Source organism: Desmodus rotundus, chromosome 3, assembly GCF_022682495.2.
Source record: "Desmodus rotundus isolate HL8 chromosome 3, HLdesRot8A.1, whole genome shotgun sequence".
Classification (NCBI taxonomy): Eukaryota; Metazoa; Chordata; class Mammalia; order Chiroptera; family Phyllostomidae; genus Desmodus; species Desmodus rotundus.
In genome coordinates, this window is record NC_071389.1 from 150616205 (window position 1) to 150635519 (window position 19315).

Here is a 19315-nt window from a genome sequence, read left to right on the forward strand (position 1 = left end):
TAGTGTCTTACCTGTTATCCCTCCTGTTGCCAGTTATTTCATTTTGATGTGTGGAAAGGCACCAGCTCTGGAAGCAGTCCCTGGCACTGACACCCACGTGTACTTCTGTGAACCTTAGGTTTTGTGTCTGTAGCACGGAGACAGTAGTATCTACATGCCAGTAATAACTACGTATTGTCAGGGTTAGAGACAATTAGGTAAAAGACACCATGCCCATCTGGGGGCAGTGCCCGATATATGCAACTTCCTTCGTTTACAAAGCACTGGTTAATTCTCTATGCCTTTCCTCATTGGATCCTCATGACAGCTTAATGAGGGGTCCTGGGTAGATGTCATTATCTTCACTAGTGATAGGAACCTGGTACAGAGCCCCTGAGTGACTTGTCCAAGACCACACAGCACGGCACTGGGACAGCCAGATGAGACAGCCACATAATACGCTGTGAAGGGCTTGAAGACCTTCCCCTGGTTCTCCTTCCTCCATCCTTCCCCCAGGGTCCCATGCCCAGCCCCTTATCTATGGGATCTGGGTTGAGTTTGGGGTGCTTAGTGGAGTGGCTCTGCTTCTTATCCTCCTGCAGCCTGGGCTGTGCCCACCCTCAAGCGCCTCCTCCCCAGCTCAACTAAGAGGTTTTATAGCCGTTTACGAGCAATTTCTGCCCATATATCACCGGAGATATATAGCCAGGCAAATATTAGGGACCCAAGCGGAGGTTTTAAGAGGCGAGTTTTACTGCTGCTGAAAGAAGGCGTGATGGACAGCCTGTGGAGACCCGCCTCCCTCCTGCATGTGGCCGGGCAGTGGCAGCACGGACTGGTGTTCAGCCGGGAAAACTCTGTGAAGCTTCAGTGCCATGCTGGCGCCCACTTGGTGGAGGATAATGATCCGAGGGTGGGCTCTGTTCTTCAGAGAGCCATGTGAGTGAGTGGGTGGGGAGGAGACCAGAAGTCACAGGCTAGCTTGGACAGGACACCAAGCAGGAAGACGCTGAGTTCCAGTGAATTCGATCCACAGAAGCATGGATTGGAGTGAGATGCCAGGAAAGCACTGCCCCGCACAGGCCTCTGGAAGAGACTGCCACATTGCCTTCTGCTGGGAGTCTTCAAAAACTGGATCTGAACGAGGAAACCCCTGGCCAGAGGCAGAGGGCTGGACAACGTGGACTCTTACACTCTTGGCTCCTACCCAGCGGTGAAGTTGTGCAGAGGGGTCATGCTTGTTTTCTTCTGCTCCTTTGTCCCAGGCCCCAGCCCACCTAGCCCTCGTCCCCTGTGTGCTGCTGGGTTTGGGTGGGTGCAGAGGGGTGAGGAGAGCCTTCTTGGCTTGTGGCATATGTTGAGAAGATGTCCTGGGGAATCCTCGCTCCTGATTTAAGTGGCTCCGACAGCTTTATGGCACCTCCTTGAGTGAGCCCCCAACGTTGGCCGTTTAACTTTTTAGCGTCGTTTAATGCTTAGGCTCCAGTGGACAGGCAGGCCCCTCAGCCCCAGAGGCAGCAGCACTAAATCAGGACACTCTGAGGCCCCGATAAATAATTTTTACAGGGCACGAAGCCCATAGATCAACAGTGGGGGTGGGGGGGGGAGAGCGGCTGTGATATTTCAACCGATTGTCATATATGACTACCCCATGCTCTGATGCAGGTCATCCACGTGGCAGCTGGCTTCATAACCACGGTCAGCTCCAGGGCCCCGACAGAGGGCATGGGAGGGGTGGTGGGGAGGTGGTGCCTCCAATAGCCCCACAGCCAGCAGATGGCCCGGGAACCACACGGTCTGCTCAACCTGCCCTCATCTGCAGAGCTCAGGTGAAAGGAGGGCTGTAGGCAAGGCGGGAGGAGAGAAAGAGAGAAAACTTTCTGTAGCCAAAAAAATCACTTTTTAGACCACTTTCCTGGCTCTCCAGACGTGGCCAACCTGAGGGCCTGTGAGAGAACAGGTACTGTGCATGCGGCCAGAGGGAGGGCAATGCTGAGGGCTGGAGGGGACAGGAACTTCATATCTCTAGTGAAAAAGGCGGAGCAGCAGGGAGACAGAGAGGTGGGGAGGGGAGAGACAGGAACAGTGGAGATGGGAGGAGAGAGACAGAAAAATGCAGATGGAAGACACAGAAGACTCAGAGAGAAAAAGAGAGACAGAAGACAGAAAGCCACCTAGAAAGGACACTCCTACAGTCTTTTCCTAAAGCCTGGTATCAAGACAAAGAGACAGTGTTCTGGACAGGCCTGGGGTTGGGGTGGCGTCCATGCCAGGCTAGGACACCCATGCCCTCTGAGCATGCCCTCGACTGGCTACAGGCCTGTGTCTCCGTGCCAGCTCCACACTGCTCCCCACCCACCCCTCCCTTCAGTGCCCTTGCCCCGTCCCCTCATCTGTAAGATCCTGGGATTTGCAGGGACACTTAATCCATATGGAGCTGATTCATTCCCATCTAAATCATCTCCATGAGCCTCCCTAAGAGCCCTCTGATGTGCCAGCCGCCATTCCTCTCCCCTGGCGGTGGCGGGCTAGGGGCTGCCAGTAAACAAACCTCAACTGCCATCCATCCATCCCGGCTTCGTCCATCAGTCCAGCTGGGACCATTCATCTCCCCACCCCTGCTCCCCCCACCCTGGTCTTCCACTGCTTCCGTCAGTCTGTCAGTCCCTCTGAGTGTCCCCTCCTCCTCATGCCCCTCTACTATAACCTCCACTACTCTGCCTTATTTTGGGAAGGATCTTGAGGGGTTTTCTCTGCCACCCATCTGCCTTCAGACGGGAGTCTTACCTCACTCCTGGCACAGCAAGAGGGGGGCTCTTCTGGTTCTCTGCTTTCTCAGAAGAGAGGCCTTCTGGTGAGTTCACTGTACATCATTGACAACCCACACTCAGGGAAAAGTTCTTTCTTTTGTCTAGTTTGTGTGTCTGAGATTCCCATGTGATCATGTGTCTGGACATAGGTGAGGGTAAGATTATGGGGTTCTGTGCAGGCATAAGAGTCTCCAGCATTAGTAATATGCACCTCTAAGAGTTCCTGTGGTGTACGGAGTGTAAGACCAGTAAAACGGTGCTGCTTTTTGTGTCCCTCAGCAGAGTCCAGCCTAGCACATAGTGGGTGCTTCATGTTGATAGCTTGCTGGCCATGGTCTTATTTATGAGCTCCAGTGAGTCAGAGCTTCTCACTTCTGTCCTCTCACCCAAACTTCTTAACCCAGACCTGGGGGTTGAACTTTCCCAAACAACTGTGTCTTGGCAATAATGGGGTTGAGGAGGAGGAGGAGGAGGAGCAGGTGCTACTGGGGCCTTCCAGGGCACGGAAGCAGAACCGTCACGTCTGGGGAAGCTCTCATGCACTAATAAGGAGGGTGGGGGCCATTGCTGCCCCAGCCCCAGCTTTATGCATGATGCCTCTTTCCCTCTCATGTCTTCATGTCAGCTTGGGAGTTGTGATTCTGGGGAAAGCTGGGACTGTGCTAGCCCCTCAGGAGAGGAGACAGGGGCAGTTTCTGGTCCCATCTGTTTCTCCATCCACAGCGCTAGTTGGGGAACACGTTTGTCTCTGGAGTAGAGAGTTTGGGTTAGATGGTAGTTACCCTGTGGAGGGATAATTTGGGCATGAGTTTAAGGGTTTAGGGTGGTGGAAGTGAAGTCACAGGGAGGGATGAGGGCAGCAGGTTGTGGCAGGCATGTCCTCACTTGGATTCCACAGTAATGGCAAGTGGGAAGGACAGAGGAGAGGGAGGTAGTGCCACAGCCTCTCCCCAAGACCCAGAGCACCTTGTTGTGTACCTGACCCTTACCCTCCAGATCAGGCAAGATCAGGTAGAGAATCCCACTGTGTGAGTTCCAGCCCTCCCCTCATTCTCCCCACTTCCCACATGATTTCCAGCACCTTTTCCTTTTGTCATTGGTCCCCTCCAGGGAGCCACTGTGAGCACAGAGAACAGGCTGGGCTCTTCCAGCTGCCATCCAGCTGTGAGGATCCCTGACCATGCTCCTCCAACCCCCCTGTAGGAGTGAAGTCTCTAATTCTAGCCTGAAAGATGAGAAGGGTAGAGTGAGAGGAGAGGGGCTGGAGTGGGGCATGGGGAAGCTAACCACTTGCCCCAGTTGTGTGAATATATGTGTGGGAGGGGAGGGACCCACAGGTGGCAAGGCCCAGTTCAACAGTGATGGAGTGCTTCTTGGTTCTCTGAGCTAGAGACATATGGGGTGTATAAGGCCAAGCAAAATTAGAAATTATTGCCTAAAAGAGAGAGGATGTGGGGGAATAAGAAAAAAATCAAGCAAGGGAGATCCAATGGCACCTACTTCCATCACTATGGTGACTACCAATCTGTGCTTGACTGGATCAAGGCCAAGAGGAAGAAGAGTCCTGAGAACTCACCCTCAGGAGCTGCAGGGGAAAAGCTGATCCCCAAAATGTTCATTTCCCTGATGATGCACAGAGCAAGGGGAGCAGGGCCCAGCTGCTCCAATGCTCCAGGTGGGACAGTTGGTGGAGCTTTTCCCATCTTCCTCCTTCCCCTCTCTCTAGCCCGGTGAGGAACCAATGCTCTCTTCTCCCATAGGCCTGTATCTCACAGTTCTTCCTAGCCTCTTGCACTCAGTGGCTCCTAACCTATTTTGTCCTCTGAAACTCCCCTTCTTCCTACAGGAAGCCTCCCAGACTTCACTTCTTACACAGCCCCACCCCTCAAAAAAAGAGTCTACTTACCCAAACTTGTGGCTGATACATGTCCTTTAGGATCTATTTGTGGGCTGGTACCTTTCTCCAGCACGTTTGAAGTTTATTTTGTCTGTCCTCTATCAGTCAATATATCCATGTGTCCAAATTTGGCCGTGACCTCCACAGTTCAAGAAAGAATCCAAGGGTTTTTTGTGGTCACCAGCATATCTCCAGGAGCAACCCGATTTTTGATAGAGATGATAACCTTTCTTCTGATTTCTTGAAGCTGAGTGTCTAGAAAGATGCTAAGGGGCCATAGAGGACCACTGAGTGTGGCTGATGTACTTCCCCTGGAGAAGCCACCTCTTGCTACAGCAAGCAGTGACTGAGGCTGGACAGCAGAAACTTCTGAAGGCTCTTAAGGATGAAGGAAAGATTTCCAGGTTTCAGTGAAACACTTGAGGAAGGATGACCTTGACCTTTCCAAGCTCTGAGGGAGCAGAGGGGTTTTCCAGGCCTGAGGGAGCAGAGGGGGGTCAGTCTGGAAAGGTTTACTTCCACCCTTATAGGACTGACCCAAAAGAGGGAGGGCCACTTTCTCTTTTTAGAGCTCTGACTCATTCACTCTCAGTGTGGCCCATTCACACTTTCTTAGGTGATTGTTTGTTCTTTGGCCAGAAATCTGGTTCTTGAACTCCCTCTTCTATTCTTCTCATGATCTGGGAACCATCTTGGGGAACCAACTCCAGCTCCATCTGCTGGAGTCAGAAAAACAGAGTAAGAGCCATTTCTGGACAGCGATGCAGCAAACCTACCAGGTGCTGGGACTGCCCTCTTCTCTTTTTTGAATGTGAGGGAAAGGATGTGATCCTGGGGGAAAGGGCGGGGTTGGCGAGGGCAGGGTGTGGTATCAGCTAGAAAAGGACCCCCTCCCTGCTGGCCAGATCCAAATGTGCACAGATGGAAATGTCTTCACAGCCAAGGGCCCCTTCCTCTCAAGGAGAAAATCCCACAAGTGGGGAACATCTGGATCAAACCACAGCCATGAAAGCCCAACATCAAACGAGGGTTTCCGAGCAACCCTCCCCACAGGCCTTGCTCCAAGAGAAATTGCAGATCTTCCTGCTTGAAGCTTTTAAGTGTCACTGAACCCCTCAAGTTTGGGATTGCTCCTTATTCACAGAGACAGATGTCCCCGAGTGAGCCGGTTGGCTTTGATTACCCCCAGCGGGAGAGGGTGTGTGTGACTGGATCCTGGCTGTGTTGGGAGCTAGCCTGGGATTTAAAGCTGTGATAAGGGGCTCCAGCAGTTCAGGCTGGGGGCTGGGGAGAGCTGGGACAGGTGGGCCTTTTAAAAACGTGCCTACATCAAAGGTTTGAGTAGACTCCCTTCCCAGCATTGGCGCCTCGGGGCAGGAAAGCAATGATTTCACCACATAACTGCACGTAGGATGGATCTTAGTCTGAGAACTTCTGGGGAATGTGGAGAGGGGAGGGAGGGTGCTCCCCAGAGGGGAGGAAAGGGCAAAGGGGGTTTCTCATTTCCAAAATAGCCTGCCTAGGCCAAGGAAAATGGGGCCATATGCTACCTCCCTCCCTGTGGATGGAGAGCTGAAGGGAGGGGCACATTCTTCCAAAGTGGGGAGGAGGGAGCAGCTGCAGCAACGGGAGGTGGGAGCAGGATCTGGATGGGGAATGAGGGAGAAGCAGGGGTGTCTCCCCTAAAGGCAGGAGGAAGGCCAAAGAGCATGTAATTCCAGGAGACTCTTCCCTCCCTGCTTCCCAGGCTCCTTCTAGGTCTAGGAATCAGAAAGCACATCGTGGTAGCAGGTGGCATGGACTGTGTGTTGGATGGCACTGTGGACTGTGTGTTAGGGGGGCACCCAGAGCCAGCTGGAATCCCAGTTCAAATTGGAGTAATCTACCTGGGGAATGGGTGAGAGTGCTGGCACGTTGACACCTCACTGTGAGCTTGGTTTAAGAAGCCAGTGGTTTATTTTTGACACAGAAGGTGACCTTCAGTTGGGTGAGGTGTGAGGAGAAGAAGAGGTACCATATACTTACTATAGTTTATGTTAGCCCCCCTGCCCTTTAGGATGCCTTCCTGTCCCTCTTCCCATTTCCCCAGAGAGGTTTGTGGGTATGCATGGTGCTCCGTGTTGCCTGGGTATACCTCCAGTCTTGGTCCATCCCACACTGCTTTATAGTGATCTATTTATGGGTTCTTTCCCTGTCTAGACTGCCAGTGCCTTGAAGGCATGGACTCCCTTACTCTTCCTGTGTTCCTAGTGCTGACACAGTGCCTGGCAGAGAGTAGGTGCTCAGCCATACTCCCCGCCCCATCTCCCAGCTGGAGCTTGTTCTCTCAAGGCCAACTTTCTGGGCAAACAAAGGATGACCCATGTGATGATTCCGCAGTAGACTGCAGGTCTCTCTCAGGGGCCGAAAGGGCAACTCCTAGGGGGCTTTCTCTGGGAGTCTCTTGGGAGGACCATAGTTGACAGCAGTTTCTCCCACTTCTGAAGTGTATTGTCCATAAGGTTCACCTTCATGGTCAGGTTTATTATTATTTTTAAAATCTGGGATGGATTTTGTTTTGTCACATGAGACCCTATGATCTTTGGGACTAATTTCTTTTACTCCTACTATTTACATGGCCCCAGCACAAAGGAAGAGTTTAGTCAAGGAGTTCAACAAGGTTGTTGACTGGCTGACCCTCTCCTCTGAGAGCTGGTGTGCCAGTCTTTGATGTCGTGGTTTGTGGTTTGTCTGGGGCTCTGATGGCTGAGCATCTAGGAGCTGCTGAATTGGGGATGTCCTGGCATGATGAGGTGAATAAGAGCCCCTGTCCTGGTGAGGTGAGGACAACAGGAGGCATGAATGACTCTACGGGCTGAGAAAAGTCTTAAGGGGGATGTTGTGGAAATGGCAGAGGCCAGTGGGTTTCATTCAGAAAGACTCTTTGGGAGAGAAAAGTATGAAAGAGGTTGAAAGGAGAGAAGGGAAGGGTTGGGCAGAGGATGAAGGCCAATATCCAGCTAGGATAGACTTGGCAGAGGGTGAGGAGGCTTAAGTTACTTTACCCTCAGGTGAGGGCCCAGGTGTGAGCCTGGCAAGCCTTGTGTCCAGGAGGGGCCCTGGCAATGGTGAACATTCACCCTGTGCTTTGAGGATTGTGCCCACCCCGCCATTACCCACTCCCATCTCCCCCTACACTCTAGGCCAGATGGGATCATATGTCTCACTGTGATTTCTAGGCCCAGGCTGACCTGTGCTCCAGCAACATCACCTGACACCAAGCTCAGGTCAGATCAGCTTTGCTCCATGCCCCCAAAGCCCTCCCTGGGGAGGGAGCTGCCTTTGAAGTTGTTGGAGAGGAGATTGGTGAGCTGTGCGCTGATTCTAGATCTCCCAGCTGTCAGTGAGGTGGGGAGGATATACACTTTGAGCCCTTTTTGGGGGGCTGAGGTGTTGACACTTTAGTTGTCAAAACTTAGCTTTTCCATCCTGGAATGCTGTGTGAGGCAGACTGAATCACCAGGCATCTCTGGGCTGCAGGGTGGCAGCAATGCTCAGATCTGGGAACCACTATTTACTGCACACCTAGAGCACAACTCTAGGTGGTGCCATCCACATAGAGTTCAATGTGCATGGCAGCCCCCTCCCCCACCCTGAGTTGTGTGACAGTGGGCTGCCGTCAAGTCCTTTTTGGGTCAGGTTCTGTTTAGCAGCCTAATGTGGTGAACCTGAGAACCAGGAATATTCAGGTGAGGCTTTGCCCAGAGACAGAGAGATGGACAAAATGATCTCCAAAGTTAAGTCCTCGTGAGAAGTGGGGTTGTTCTGGAACCACAGGGCAAGGGAGCAGTATGCAGACTTAGACTAGGCAGCGGGAAAAAGGAAGGACACATTCCATCCATCAGGGAAGGAATACTGCCTCAAATCCCCAGATTGAGCACCCAGGAGGGCTGGCACTTAGTAGGTTTGTAGTTACTATGAGGAAATGAGAATCAGTTTCTACATTCCACTCTCGAGATTTGGGGTTCTTGGAGGCAGAACAGCATGGGAATTTGCTGAAATCTGAAATAGAAGCCTGACCCAGAATGGGGGGTCAGGAATTTGTTTCCTTCCCTTTTTCTCCTTCTTAGGGAAAGCTCAGTTCACTGTTTAGGATGAAAAATAACAACCAGATGAATGAAAGAAGGATCATCAGGACTGATAAATAATACACTCCAGATGTGGCTTCGGAGCACTTCATCTGAGCGAGCGAGCACTGCTGCCTTCGTGTGGTCCCTTTGGGGGGAGACCCCGTGTTCCACAAGGCTGCAATGAGACACGTTTTTTGTAGCTCCTCTCTTGGAATAGTCTTCAGAGTATATGACTCAGTTTTTAAATGTCCTTATTGGTGACAAACCTTCATCCTTCGCTTTTAGTGAACCAGTCAAAAAAATAATTCATAGTTAACAACAGATATCTTGACTATTTTGTAAAACGGCTATCAGGTCCATTTTTAAGAAAGACTTTGTAGAAATGGTTTAATCAATAGAGGTAAATATGGGGAAAAGTGTATACCCTCCTAATGTGACATATTGTTTTGAACGACAACCCTGGTTTGTTCTCCCATTGTTGTTTAAGGAAGCTCATCACAGATATATAGCCCATATTGTATTCTTTGTAATAAAATAATGTATTACGATGTTGAAGTATGCTGATAACTTCCTCCTCCTCCTGCTGCTATTATGAATTAATACTTCTGACAATGTAGAATGCACTTGCTTTTGCGAAGGAAGGGGGGGAATAGAGGCACGGGGCAGACCCAAGCGAAGAATTGGTACGATTATGCAGGGTGAAAGTTCAGATCTCCATCTACACTGGAGAGTTGCCTAACTCTGCATTTCTCCCTGAACCAGCTCTGTGTTCATTCTTCAAGGGCATCTGGTCAACTGGACAGTGTGTGCACAGTCCTTCTTTAGGGAAGATTCATGTCTTATCTTGACTCCTTGTCATTTACCTGCAAAAATCACCACTAAGGTCTAAGAGAAAGAAACTGCTAGTTTGTCATTTATGTTAAATGTATTTTTCACAAAAATGGAGGGGATGTGGTCAAAATGAGTCTACACAGCAAATATGTTTACAACAATTATTAGTTTAACTAAATGAAGAATAATCCAGTGGAAGAAGTTTCCAGAAGTTTCCTTTCCTGAGGGAAGACCAGGAAGAGATGGGTGAGCAACAGATCAGGGAGCCTGAGGGTCAGTCTCAGGAATACTTGCCTGTCTTGAGCAGTGGTTTCTCTGTTTTGGAGACTCCTCTATCTCTGCACTTGAGTTCCAAGTGTGTGGTGGAGGGTGGGGGACATCGGTATGATCACCTGGGAATGGGGGGGGGCAAAGGAGGGATGGAATGACCTCCAGGAGGCCTAGCCAGGCAGAACGCTCAGTGCTCCTTCTCCGATAGACCAAGCTGCAAATCAGGAATTTATTAGGAGCTGAGACTCATTTTCCCACCCTTTATAGCCCTGAAGACTCTGAGCCAAACTCTGGCAAGGGGCTTCCTCATGGTTTTAATTAGACAATTAATTTTTTATTGGGTCGTTTGATTTCCGGGGCCAATTTCACTCTCCCTCTTGTCTCCCACCTGGCCCCCAGCTGTGAACAGCTAAGGGGAGATCGGGGGATTCAGGGAGGGTGCAGAGAAAAAAAGCGCTGTCTGCCTTTGAGCTGCTTCAGGCGTCGGGGAGTGTGGGGAAGGGGGAGGGAAATGCTCTGCCACCCTCAGCTGGTTTAGCACCACAGACACTATCCAGAGCTCAGACATGGGCTTGCAGGGCCTGCACAAAGGCATTCTCGGCTTCCCCTCCAAGCTTCTCCCAGGCTGTGGGGCTAATTAGTAACACAGCGTGGGAGTGGGGGCAGGGAAAGTGCCCGAAATACATTTCTGCAGTTAATCCTGGCGTGCTTGGAGGTTGTTTACCCTCTACCCGGGGATTAGGAACCTGTTTGAGTTAGAAGGGCAGAGAGAGGCCAGAGCTGGGCTCTGTCTCCCACCTGCTTTTAGGAGATGGGCCAGGGGCGCTGAGCCAGCAGAAAAAAAAAAGTCTGGAGAAACCTGTCTCCAATCTATCTCCCTTATTGATCTCCCTGCCGCCCAGCTGCTGGCCTGCTTTTGAATCTTGATCCTTTCCGCTCCTGCTTCACCCCTGGCCACTGCCCTTGTTGTCAAATATCAACCTGGCTCAGAAAGTTGGAAAGGAAGTGGGGGGAAGGGTACAGTGTTTAGCAGTGGGGATGTGCCCAGGTGTGAAGGGGTCTCATATAATGTCATATGCGTTCCCTTGGAGGAGGGCAGTGTCCCCTTCCAAGATTCCGGACCACCCCCATACTCCGCCCTGAAAGGAAGAGAAGGCTAGACTCTAGGAAGAACTTACTTTCAGCGGCAGAAACAAGTAGCTCCTTCTTTAGAGTTTTATGACATGACAAGACCAGTATTTTATTGAGAGCAACGTTGCTTGGAGGCCTTGGAATTGCGGGGAGTGAGAGAACTGTTTCCTCAGGTGTCCTGTTGGTGGGGACATTGTCACTTGCTGTTCCAGCACAAGGATTCCTGAAAGTGTTCAGATACACACACATACACAGTGACATAGCTACCTGGAACCAAACTGACAGCCACCTGCAGGCACAGAAGTGGGCTTTGAGCAGCCTCTGGGGACAGGGCTCTGGGGCCTCACAGGCTGAACAAGCCCCCAAAGGAATAAGCCAAGATAGCACTCAAAGGGAGGGGCTCTGGGGACCCTCCTCAACGCCCACTTTCTCCTCTCGCTTGAGTGCAACACCGGCATTGGTGAGTGTGTGGGCCCATAAACTCTTCTTGAGGTTCAGAACTGAAAGAAATAGTAGCACAAATTTAAACTGGATTCTGAAGGACACAAAGATAAAAGGACCCAGGGATCAAAGTGCCCCAGAGGCTCAGTGTGTAGACCTTTGAATTTAGGATTTGTTTTGTAAACAGGTTTTCTTCTTTTTTCTAATAAAACTCACATTGAGTGAGATTCCCCTGCTAGGAAGTCTCAAGGTGGTTCCATGCTAGGTGCCAGGCGACAACCCCAGGATGGGACTTCTTGGGACACAATCCTGCCTTCTCCTGCTGAGGGACAACTCTGACAGCCTGTCTGCTACCTCCCAAGCTATGCACAGTGGCATTTGGAAATCCACAGAAGAAAGGGACAGAAAGGTTTCATGTACTGGAGGAGGGGGTGAAGGCAGAGCAAACCCAAGATTACCCATTGACATTTGTGCTTTCATGTGGCTTCAAGGTGAGGCGAACTGAGACCTCCTGGACCCAGAGCCCTGTGTGAAGGGGTGTAGCATGTGTTGGGGGGTTCTGTGCAGGGCACCTCTGGGACAATGGGAACAAAGGGCCAGAAGCGCAGGCAAACCTCCATCAGAGAGGTCATCTGTGTGTGTGGGGAGGGGTCAGTGTCCATCTGTAGGAAGAGGGGAGAGAAGAAGTGGTAAAAATAGGAGAAAGAGAAGAAATAAAAATGAAAGCACTTAAACAGAAATAGAGAGCAAGCTAACAGATCCACACAAAGAGGGCTGAGGAACACCGTGTGAGCTTGGGGAGCGGTGGCAGGCAGCAGGAGGTGGGGAAGGGAGAGCCTCAGGAGGGTCAGCAAACAAAACAATTGGCCAGGCTTCTGCCTGGGAAGGTGGGCAGGGAGGCGCGGAGGCAAAAAAAAAAAAAAAAAAAAGGCTGCAGAGAAAGCCCCTGCTTGCGCCATGCAGAGGAGAAGGGTGGTGATGGAAACCGCCTCTCCTGGCTCCTGTGCTAGCAGCATTCTCCCCCTGCCCTCTGTCTGAGCCCAGGGCTGAGATTGACAGGACTGCAGCTTCTCTGGGTCCTGGGTGGATTTGAATAATTAAGTCATCTGGATTCTTATGATTTACCATTTTCAATGATAAATAGACAGCGCCCAAGCCAGCCAGTTGGCAAAACTCTGGCTGCTAGTTATAATTTGTCAAGCTGCCAGCAGATTCATGTTTTATGCTAATGGAGAGAGACTCATTGACTAGGGGGAGGCAGTGACCGGGTCAGCTCTTTCCTCAGGCACCCCAGAGGTCGAGAGAGGTCGGGGGAGAAAGGCTGAGGCCAGTATGGATTTTCTGTAAGGGTCAGTGTAATTTTATAATAATTCAGCGGGTACACACACTCTTGCATACATGGAAGGTCATGTATGCAGACATATGTTCAGATCTGCATGCAGCCCCCCCCAACACACACATGCACCTGCTCCTGTGCAGGCATCTGGGTCCAGTGCACACAAGCCTGGGGCAGGAACCCTTTTCCACCCCCCTTCAGCTCACTTGCACACACACACACCCTTGCCGTCACCTTCAGGCACATGATTACACTAAGGTAAACCCACAGGCTGCTCAGAAACCCAGAGAAGCCTGTCACCCCCCACTGCCCCACTGCACTGAGAATGCAATGCACACCTCAAAGGTGGGGAGGTACTTTCAGATCCCAAGCCCTTTACTTCAAGGCTTCCCTGTCTGTTGATCCCAGTGCATGTCTTTTGCTCTAGTGGGGAAAACACAGGAGCCCCAGGGCAGTCCTGTTTTTGAAGTGACTGGGTAGCTGGAGCTGGGAAGACAGAGTCTCTGACACCGGGCACAGGAAGGCTGCAATCAAAATCAGCTGAATGCAAACTTTCTTTTCCATCGATTTGTTTATTTATATATTTGCCCACACTCATTGAGGACTTACACCGGCAAGGGTCTGTTCTGACAGCCATGACAAGCTGAGGTGGAGGCGACGCTGTGTGCAGAGCGCACACTAAATAAATAGTGGTGGCCTGCACAGCTGAAGCTCCCGACTTCTTGATGGAGCAACTTGCTCATTCCCCTTCTAGTCCTCTGTCTCACCAAACCTTTACTTCATCACTGGTTTGAGAGGCCGGGGAAGAGGCGCAGGTCTGGGTGAAGAACGCCTATTCCTTGATGTGAGAAATCTGGGCCTTTGGAGTGATTAAAAAAATGCTAATTTTATACCAATTGAAGCAATCTGGGATCAGTTTTGACCTCTAAATGCCCTCAAGATGGATCAATGAGCAAGGGAGGCCTGAGGAAGGAACAGCTGCCCTTCCTTCTTGCCCAGAAGAGAATTTGAGTTTGTTTTGAGCAGCTTATGAGCAGGGCTGGAAGCTGCACGTCCTTACCATCAGCATTTAAGGTTTGGTGTGGCCATAGGGAAGGACTAGGGGCATGGAGAGAAACATTTCGTTTTCCTGTCCCCACCATCCCTAAATGAGGGAGAAAAACACAATAGCAAACCAAACAGAGAAGAAAAGGCCAAGGCATCGAGGAGAACCCAAAGGCCGAAGCTGCTTCCCAGGTCAGCTCCAAGTGGCAGCTGCAGCTTCTGGCTCCGTGCTGGGATTCCGGGCCTTACAAAGTGAATTGGGTTTCCTTCTCCCAGCCAAGCCAGGCAGGGAGGGGCAAAGGAGCACCTCTGGGCAGATAGTCTGTATCTGCTCCATCCACTAAGGCCTGGAGTGAGCAACCTCCCTTCTTTGCTGAGCAGGTATGGATGGCTGTGGGCCCGACTAGTCAGGGCTGTTCCTTGAAGAGATGGCCAAGAGCCAGAATCAACCAGCTTCTCCATCCAAAGGCAAGAGGACCCCTAAATGCATCAGGAATAGGGAAATAGGCTTTACTTAATTGTTTGAGGCACTGACTTTACATCACTAACCTCACATTCCTGCACCAAGGTGAGCTCTTGTAGACCCTCACTGACTCTGGGAGAGCAAAGGCCTTGGGGGCACCAGCAACTCCACCTCCATGGGCAGGGGCAGGCCAGTAGATGGCTGGAGGTGAGGAAGGATTTTCTGGAATGAGCTCCAGGGATGTGATGGTAATAATCATGACTGATACAGAAAATAAGTTGGTTCATCCCATACCCTGTCAGCAAAGCTTACTCCCCATTTCCCCCTTATTTGTGGATGCAATCCCAGTGTTTGCATCCCCATAATGAACTCCAGAGGGCAACTTATGTTAGCTTGCCTAAGGGTCTCAGAACAAAGCCTCTGGGATACAAAGATAGTACCAGAACCCAGCTGGGACTAGATGGAGGGAGGGAGTAAGGGGAGAGGGAGAGAGTGACAGAGGGAGGAAGGGAGATGAAAGAGGAAGGAAGGAAGGAAGGAAGGGAGGAAGGAAGGGAGGGAGGGAGGAAGGGAGGGAGGGAGGAAAGAAGCTCAAGGAACTCAGAGGATAGCTAAAAGAGCAATGCTGGGAAGTACAGGACTGAGGCCCCATAAGGGGGGTGGATTGTAAGGTTAACGTGGACATGGCTTTCCAGCAGGTTTGAGGGTCTGTTAATTCATCCTTAAGGCTTGCACTGCCCTTGGAAGACCTGGCTGACTTCAGTGACCTGCCCCATCCCACTTTTGGGAAACAAAGGGGTTATCTAATTGGCTCTAATTGGGCAGTTGCCCTCCCCCCCAGCACTTGAACTGGATGTGGAAGTGTAGGCCCAGCACATAGACACACAGCCACCCCAAGGTAAGCTCTCCCACTTTGCCAATTAATCTCTTTGTGTGTATGAGTTCAGTGAAGTACACTGCAAACCGAAAGTCCACTTGTCCTAGTAGGAAATGTCCTCATTCTCTTCCAAGAGTGAGATTCTTTCTCTGGCTCCTCTAGCACTTGCAGAACTCATGCCAAGCTCATTACAGACTAATCCAACCCCTTCTGGTAGGGAGAAAGCCCTTGGCCTGAAAGGTAGTTTTCTGGAGCAGGAATGGAGATAGGATGATGGCAAAGGAGGAAGATTTTTCTTCACCAAGGAAGAAAATGAAGATGCCTTTCCCAGAAAGGATAAGACATTTTCTTCACCCCTCTCTCCCCTGCATATATACAGGCAGGCTCACCAAGATTACAGAGGGACCGTCCAGTGCAAAAAGCTCATTTGACATGTGACCATAATGAGGCCCAAGGTCTCAGAGTCAGAGTATCACCAAACAAAGCAGCCCAGTCTCCAGTCAGCCTCTGACAGCAAGGTCAGAGTGTAGGGATTAGGGGCAGCAGGAGAGGGGACTGAGACTAGGAGAGGGGTCTGCAACCTGCCTCTCTCTCAACTGCCTCTTCTACTTCACGTGCTGGTTTTGGGACTAGATCTTGACCTACTGAGCCTCAAGGCTAGCCCTGCTGAAGCAGGTGCAGCTGCAGGAGAAACTCCTTCTCCAGCTTGGTCAGGTGTTTCGATGGAGAAGCTGGTCGCAGGAGGACTGGGGTGGGCACTGGGGCTGGAGGAATGGTGGTGGTAGGGCCACAGCTGCCTGGGGCACTGCACAGTGGGGCAGACTGGTACCTGGGAGACCATGCCTTACTCCCACTGGGCCTCTCCCTGCCCACCCTCCACGCTGTGCCTTCCCTGCCTATGCTCCTTCCAAATGGGATCTGCTTTCTCTTTACTGGATTTTATTTTCTCTCTTCTTTTTTCCCCTCTTTATCTCTCTGTAACTTTATTTTTCATTTATCCTTCCTTCTTTTGCTTTCTTTCTTACCTGCCTTCTCCTTTTTCTCCCTATATTCTTCCCTTCTTGACCTTTCCTTCCTTTTACCCTTTCTCCTATCTTTCATCCTTTACCTAATTCTCCCTTCCATTTCTTTATTTTACTTTTTCTTCCCTTTTCTTTTACTTTCTAGCTCCCTCCTTTTACTAATGTTTTTCTTTTCTTCTTTCTTTCTCTTTGTTTCCTTTCTGCTTTTTTTTTATCATAAAACTTACTAATCCTGGTTCTTCATTTTGTCCTTTGCCAATATTCCTTCATGTTCATCTCTCTCCCAGCTGCCCTCCTGGGGTCTCTTCCTCTACCCCAACATTGGGGCTTTCTCAGATCTTTTCTTCCCTCACGTCTTTTCTTTGTTGTTCTCAATTTTCCAGTCCTTTGTGCTGTTTCCCTGACCTTCTTTCTATTTTCCTTTTTTCCTAAGCCCTCTCTCTGCAGCAGGCATATGACATAAAACAGCCCCCTCCCCAAGTCAGGGCTCTGTCCTGTGTCAGCTCAGCTATCCTTCATGCCATTCTTTCTCCTCTTCCCTCAATTCGGGGTCAATCTCAAGGGCCCAGGAAGGGGGCTGTTCCCCACAGCTGAAAAGTCAGGGCTGGGTCCACAGCTCCCCACCACAGGCTTAAGGGGAGCCTTCCCAAACTGTCATCCTGTGAATCCTAGTAAAAAGGAGAAAGAGAAGAAAGGAAAGGGTGAAAGAGAGACAATCCCGCAGATTGTGGGGTGAGGGGTTGGAGGAGTGTGGGGGAGGCAGGGGTGAAAAGATTGGCTTCATCAAAGCCAATGGGAGGGGCAAAGCCCAGAGCCAGGGGCCTTCTCATAGAGCAACCAAAGCCTCTCAGCCGGCAAAAGAAGCCTCAGGCTGCTCCGTGTTAACTTTAGGATTGGGGCGGGATGAGATCTTCAAACCGTCTCCTCTGGGCTGGAGAGATACGTAGCGTCCCAAGGTGGGAGGAAAGAAAACGGCTTAGATTTGTTCTGAATATCAGTCGCTTTCCCGTGTGCCCCTGGGTGCGTCCTTCTCAAGGCCCAGTGTTTTGGAGATCATGCTTTAGGAAGGGCCGGCTGGGGCTCCTAAACCTCTCAGGCAGGTCCAATTCCGGAGCTCCGGTAGGAGCAGGTGCCGGGGCAGCTGCCGGATTGTTAGCAGAAAAACATCGGGTGCAGCGAAAACAAAGGCCTGGGAGATTTTGCCGCTCCTGATAGCAGGGCCAAGTGGCCTGCGGAGGTGAAAGGGCGGGCTGGGTAGGGGCCAGAGACGTCGCGCTGTTGAGGTGGGAATTGTTTCCTGGGACCCACAGCCCCTCCTGGCCCTTTCCAAAAAGCTATCCAAATGCGCCGGCTCCCCGCCTGCCAGGTTTCTCAGGGTCGCACCGCAGACTTCTGGCGCAGCGGAGGCTCTCAGCTCAAGCCGGGACTGGAGAGTTCCCCGGCCTCGCCAGCGCACCTGCAGCTGCCTCGGCTTTTCAGATTACTCCCCAGGCTGGCCCAGCAACGCCTTGGCCTGCCTACACCCCCCACTCTGGTCCCGGCCCTCCCCCCTCCCCCAGTTCAGCTGCGCTCTCTGAACACACTCTCTGCCCTTGACTCTTTTGCAGAGCCTCCTCTATTTCTCCCGTGAGTTTTCTTGGGGGTGGGGGCAACCTCAGCCCGGGGAGGGCAGGGCCCTCCTTCTGCCCTCTGTGAGCTGGAGAAAGGATGGTTATGCTGTGGGGGGAGAGGCGGGGTGGAGCTCTCCCCTGACTCCATCTTAGGAACATGGGTTCTGAGTCAAATTGGACTTAAGAAGGTATTTGGGAGTTGTTCCCTCCCTTTTGTCACTCCTAATTTAAAATCAGCGAAAGCTCCCAGGGCAGCTGGGGCCGAGGCTGTCCTGGGCAGAGAGGCTTTGGGCCGGCAGAGTCGGCAACTGCTGTTTTCGGCTGGTACTTCTCTGTCTTTCACCGAGACCCCTCTGAGGATCTCTAAGCGCATCTAAGGGCTTGTTGGGATGAGCAGGTTCGGGACCACTTGGGTTTTCCTACATCGGAATCAGCCCTGATTGGGAAACCAGCAGACGCATCCTTCCTTCCACATGGGAAGCGGATCGCCCCTCCCTCCCACTTTAAATCCCCAAACCACGACTCTGCTCCCTATGGAGTATCCCTTCAAAAAACTTTTCTGAACTTCCTGCAAGTTGCGTTTGGGGACAGAAGTAATCAGACTCTTTTGGTCTCTAGGGCCCCAATTTCTCCCATCCTTTCCACTTTCAGAAGCCGCCCTTCTATTTCCTCTGCCATCTGCCACTGTAGTCCACAAACTCAGAGGAGAGCTGCTCTGACCCCACGCGCGTGACAGACACCCAACCGCAGCACTAATTCCTCCGGGGTGGGCGGCTTAGCATCTGCCTGCAGGGAAACGGGATGGATGAGTAGGAAGGAGAGACACACACAGGGAGAGACATTGTTTTCAGGCTACAGCGAAGCCCTCTGGGGCCCAACTCACCTGCTCCGGACGGGCTCCTCTTGACTTTTATCCACTCGAAAGTTTGTCCTCTCAAACAGTCCTAGGTGGCCCGCAAACTCGGCGGTCGGGGTGAGGAGGGCGCCCCCGAGGGCGCAGGCGCCTGATCCAGAGTAAACCCCAGGGAACTGGGAGTCCGATGCACCTTCCCCAAAGTGGAGGCCGAAGCAGCGATCCGGAGAGGGGACATTCAAGCGTCCAGGGCAAGGGGTCAGGTTGTAAGCCTGTGGACTGCCGGGGTCTGAGTGGGCGCTATAGAGGGAGTGTCCAGCCCGGCCAGCCTGGCCCGGCCGGGGAACTGTAAGTAGAGGGCCCAGGGTCCTTGGTGACGTTTCTCGCTTCTCCAGTTTGTGTCCTGACGGGTGTGTCCCAGCCCACAGCATTCCCTCGACCGCTTGTGGGACGGCACTCAGGACCCAGACAAGGCGGGGATGGGGGACGAAGAGACCCCCGTATCCCCTCCCCAGTCCCCGTGCCACCACTCCCCCCCACTTCTCTGCCCAGAGCCGAGGGACAGAGAATTGCAACTAGAAATTCGATCGATTGGTACGAGGGACCACGTGGTCCGGGGCTGGCCAATGACCAGGACGCCCG

General features: G+C 51.8%; 1 long non-coding RNA gene across 1 annotated transcript; it reads right to left on the reverse strand.

The window, feature by feature from the left end:
- Positions 1 to 722: 722 nt before the first annotated feature.
- On the reverse strand, positions 723 to 19205 carry LOC123478217 (uncharacterized). The gene is made up of 4 exons (XR_011650931.1): positions 18704 to 19205; positions 11075 to 11250; positions 4696 to 5405; positions 723 to 1820 (listed from the first exon to the last, which is right to left on the reverse strand). It is a non-coding gene; the product is annotated as an uncharacterized lncRNA (long non-coding RNA).
- Between the last annotated feature and the right edge of the window lie 110 nt (positions 19206 to 19315).